This window comes from Amblyomma maculatum, chromosome 3, assembly GCF_055883805.1.
Source record: "Amblyomma maculatum isolate TAMU_Amacu chromosome 3, ASM5588380v1, whole genome shotgun sequence".
Classification (NCBI taxonomy): Eukaryota; Metazoa; Arthropoda; class Arachnida; order Ixodida; family Ixodidae; genus Amblyomma; species Amblyomma maculatum.
Window position 1 is genome coordinate 37,955,365 of NC_139346.1, and position 5,659 is coordinate 37,961,023.

Here is a 5,659-nt window from a genome sequence, read left to right on the forward strand (position 1 = left end):
CATGCCGCTAATCGTCGCCATTGCTCAGTATTGCCTTTCGCCCTTCTGACCTTCTCTGGTGGCTACAGCGCCATGTACATAACCCGTTGCCTTGTCCGTCAACGCTTCTTCGTGGAGAATGCTTGGTCATGCCGAGCCCTTTGATGACGCTATGACATATCCCGTCTCAAAAGACCCAGCCCCACTTCAGCTCGATACTGTTGACTTGCCTGCTTCTGTACACAACGACAACTCCACTGCAGATTTTTCTGGCTGTCTTGATGCCAGCCTTTAAGCAGATCAACGCGACCAGCTCGTTAGCTTGCTTCGGCGCTTCCGTTCCTCATTCGACTTTCCTGAAAAATCTTTAGGGCGTACATCCGTTGTCACTCACTGCATCGACACCGGTACGCACGCCCCGGTACGCCAGCGCCCACATCGCGTATCGGCTGCAGAACGCCAAGTTATTACCGAGCACGTTTATGACATGCTTCAGCGTGGCGTCATCCAGCCTTCGCACAGCCCTTGGGCTTCTGCAGTTGTTCTCGTGAGGAAAAAGAATGGCTCTATCCGTTTCTGCGTTGATTACAGGCGATTGAACAAGGTAACGCGAAATGATGTGTACCCCCTTCCACGCATTGATGACGCTCTCGATTGCCGAATTCTTTTCATCTCTGGACCTCCGCTCGGGCTACTGGCAGGTACCCATGGCAGCTGACGATCGACAAAAAACCGCTTTTGTGACACCTGACGGTCTCTATGAATTTAACGTCATGCCGTTCGGATTGTGCAACGCACCAGCCACCTTCGAGCGCATGATGGACACAATTCTGTGCTGACTCAAGTGGCATGACTGTCTTTGTTACCTGGACGATGTTGTCGTGTTTTCAAAAGAGTTTACGTCACATTTGGATCGTCTCGAGCGTGTGCTAAAGTGTTTGGCTGATGCCGGCCTGCAACTAAATTTGAAAAAGTGCTGCTTCGGGGCTCGCCAGCTTGGGACACGTTGTTTCGAAAGACGGTGTTCGTCCAGATCCTGCAAAACTTCGTGCAGTAGCTGAGTTTCCACGTCCAATTTCTCTAAAGAAGCTGCTAGTTTTATCGGGCTGTGCTCGTATTTTTGTTGCTTCGTCCGCAATTTCGCTTCGATCATCTCACCGCTGACTGAGCTCCTTGCCGGTGACGCCATTCTTTTGTCTTGGACGTCCGACTGTGATGAGTCCTTTTCGACGCTGCGGCGCCTTCTAGTGTCGCCTCCAATTCTCCGCCATTTTGACCCTGCGGCGCCTACGAAGTTCACACTGATGCCAGCAGTGTAGGTCTCGGCGCTGTCCTTGCACAACGAAAGCCCGGCTGCCCAGAGTACGTTGTTGCGTATGCCCGCCGCACCTTAACAAAGGCCGAAAAAAATTATTCTGTAACCGAAAATGAGTGCTTGGACATCATTTGGGCAATTGGAAAGTTCCGCCCATATCTCTACGGTCGTCCCTTTTCTGTTGTTACCGACCATCACGCACTTTGCTGGTTGTCCACCCTCAAAGACCCATCCGGCCGTCATGCTCGTTGGGCCCTCCGCTTACAAGAGTACGACATTCAGGTCACCTACCGGTCTGGCCGTAAGCATTCTGATGCTGACGCCCTGTCTAGGTCACCGGTCTAGGAAACAGTGCACGTTGACCGCCTCAAACCCTGTTATGACCCGCCTGTTGTGTCGATGCCGTGAGTCGGCAGGATGCCTTCTTTTGCTCCCGGGGATAATTGGAGTGTCACACCAACGCTCGGTGACTGTCGACGGTGACAAAGACGACAAAAGGCGCGTGCTACGAAGAAGACGGCTGACAAAGAAGAAGACGCAAGAGACTGACGCGCTAGTTGAACGTTCGACCAGAACACCGACCTCAGACTGAGCGTACTCTTACATTTATATATATATATATATATATATATATATATATATATATATATATATATATATATATATATATATATATATATATATATAAACAGATTCATGTGCTTTCAAGAATCTGAACTCCATTCTGAAGAACTGGTTCTTGGACATTCGACTACTGCCTCCCAAAGCCCAAACATCTTCCCTTGAATATTTTCACACCTTGGTCATTAGGTTTGTTCCCAAATCAATTGCATACTCGGATGGTGTGATGCAAGTAAGGTCGGTTGAAGGAAAGAGAAGACTACGACATTGTTTTTCACTCGTGTCTGTATGCAATCCAACGTTTCTGCATGGCACGTGCAAACAATGAATCGGTGTATGAAGCTTTTAATGTATATACATAATATTGTCATTATAAAAAGAACAGAGGCCAGAGGAAATAGAACACAGTGCAAACAAAATATAGAAGTTTATTAAGGCTTTTGCTTCATTTGCTCCATTTTCTTTTCCTCCTTTTCATTCTTCAACTGGCTACCTAAGCAGCCCTTTATTTTAAACTTGCAACAAAACCAACTGCTTTTAGTTCTTGCTACGGAATAGCTGTGGAAGGGCTGAAAAATTACACAATGACCAATTTCAAGCACCTCAAAATAGTCTTTCCTGTGGTGTAGTGCTGAGGTCTGGAGCAAAAGATAAAACGTGTTCAAGTGTTTGTTTTTCTTTTTGTTTTTTTTTATGTGAAGAAGGAGCAGCTGCTGTGTTACTGGATGCATTGGACGCCTTCTTTTTATGTAAATTGGGCTTGACTTCAGTCTCCTTAGTGCAGTGCTTGATCTGGAGCTCTCATTTTGTCAGGCCAGGTAATATGAGACCCTACAATATGTCAGTCAAAAAACGCGCCCACAAGATAACTCAATGCCAACTTCTGCATAAAGCAGGCACACAATGCACCTGATCAGCCAGTTGCCACAATCCTTTCATCCTGACAGTAAATACACTGCTGTAAAATTAGCTGAGCTTATCTTGTGTCTTTATTTTCGAAACTCAAAACGCTGCCGTGCCAACGGTAGTTTTCGTAATACATTTTGAGGAGACTGTGGTGCACACTTCTGACATTCTAAGGATGCTTCATATAATATAGTAAAATGATATTTGCTAGGATGTTAGTGGAAGCCATTCTGTAAACCCTCTCAATGGAAAAGTGGGACAGCAGGCTATAGATTGCATAGGCCACCTAAGGGTCCTTATTGCTAGTCACTGCTCTTATGTTATAGTAGGCAGATGGGATGAGATAAAGAGCAGCACACCAGGATACATACAGACAGAAAGGACAAGAGCTGAGACACTGCAGTGATACAAAGTTGAGGGCAACCATAGAGGGCAGGCTGGAAAAACAACTGGTTTCTCTTTTGCGCTTTTTATCTCAGTGCAGTCCCAAGACAAATGTAGTTTTCAATCAACTGGAACTTATCAGCGCGTTTCCGATCCCTCTAGAAGCGTCTCGAATGTCCCCAAGCTGCTGTATTGAAATCTGAAAGAGTGCTCACCAACTGGTGGTCACTTGCACTTGACGATGATCGCTGGAATACAACAACAGGGAGAACACGGGTGATTCACAATATGATGTCATACATTTATTTTGCTGCATAAGGATAACTGCACCGTATTCTTAATTTGATGTAATGGCACTGGATATAGAAGCTAAAGTAGAAGCAATCCCAGCTGCAGTGATCTTAATATGACGCATAACGGTTCCTTATAGTAGCCCCTCCTCGGCATAAGTTTGCAAGTAGGGAACAAGAAACACATTGTTTTACAAAGTATAAAATGAAACGATTCATATTTGCATTCTTTTTAGGTCACATCCCGGTAGTATTCACTTCAATAAACATTTTTCAGCGGCTTCAGACACAGGCAAAAAACAACAACAAAGGACAGGACCGCTGGAAAGTAACAATGGAGAAATAAAGAAAAGGGTATTGCAGTGCTGCTCCAATGAAAATGCAGCCTATTTTTGGCAAATAAAAACTTTTCTCTCCTAACATTGCACAAGAAACTAAGTGAACAGTTGTAATCCCTATAATTATTTCACGCAGCACATGTCCACAGGCCCCTCCAGGATGTAGAAAAACGGCCTCAGAGCTCGTCGCACAGACAGACAGCTGCAAGCAATACTTCAGAGCATCACTTTATGACTGATGCTCACGAAAGGTCATTAAAATAACTAATTACTGCACGAGGACGCAGATTTGCACTTCATCATGACTAGCCAATTGCATAGTGAAACTCTCAGCATACTTAACCCGAATGCTCAACTGACTGACATCAACGCCGCTAAGCAATGGCCGCTGGAGCAGAAACAATTGTTTCAATATTTTTGTGGAACCTGGTACTAGCTGGAGTGTATTTTCAAACGAGTTTTGCCATCAGAGTGAGTGCTGTCTTGGTGTACTCGTGTCGCGGCGCTTAGCCTGTGTCTGTGGCCAAGCAAAAGTGCACACAAAACATGTTGCTGTTTGCTTAACGCGGCAACTCGACATGGCGTGCGACCGCTGGCCGGCCTTTCAAGTTTTCATGAAAGTTGACACTTGAAAAAAAAAAATGTAGGACAGGCAAAGCAACTGCGGGTTAAGGGTGTGTGTAAGGACATATTGCGAATAATTGTGCTGATCAGAGTTGTTCAGCTTCTCGAGGCCAAACTGGAAATTAACGGATGTAATTAAAGTTAGCCGACTTCATAAGTAACCATATAACATATCTCTTTTCACGGGCTTGCTATTCCCCATCGATTAAGCTACACAGTTTAAAAGACAACAGTGCAGTTAGGCTGATTATTATTATATGCGGCCGCTTCACATATATGAGAGAAATACCCTAGGACTTATCTCGCAATGAAGTTATTTTCTTTGTTTCTTCAGTGAGTTGTCATCAGTGCACGTCATGTGAAGCCTTATAAGCGGCATAAACAACATAGGTACCTTAATACATGTTAACCGCGGCTGCTTGAGGCCGCCGCGGTTAAGAGCCGGATTGATACCGCTCTGTCATTTGTAGTGAAACTGCACACGGAGCTTTGCTATTGCGGTAACTTTTATTTACTGGTAGCAGGTTAGATAAGGGTGCTTAACTAGTTGCTGTTGCGTAAAATGCGAATCCGCAGTCTGCAACGGGATCGGGGGCTGAAATCCGCCAACGCCGGCACACATACGATTCAGGGTTCGTACATCGCGCACGGCCAAGGCAGGTGTGTAGAGTTGCCTGAACTAATTTACTATCAGGCAAAAGTTTATGTTACAACCTAATACAAAGCAAAATGCAACCTCTAGCTGTGAGTAGTTTCACGCAATCTAGTCAGTGGTTGAGACGATAGAAATTTAAGAGCCGCCCCTGTAACGGCCTATCGCAACAATGGATAATTCAATACACCCTTAAAGCCGTAGTTTATCTGGCGCTATGTTCAGGCTAGTAAATACACTACTTACCAGCGTGCGTTGTCGCCTTCACACGATTCGGGGTGCATCTTTTGGTTTGCTGGACACGGGAACGGAACGGTTGCCTCCGAAATTTTGCTGCACTACGTACGACGTGGTGCTTTGGGGCACAGTAGTGGAGGCACTGATATAATGCTGGAGGCCGGTAAGCCGACTTCGAAGTCTGTTTCGCATGGGAGACACACTAAAAGAGAATATACACAGGCGGAAAGTACCCTAGAGGAACCAGAAACGCGGTACGCGGTCGCCGCACGCGACCTTGCCGTGGTTGCCATGATGGCCGCGCGAAGCGCAC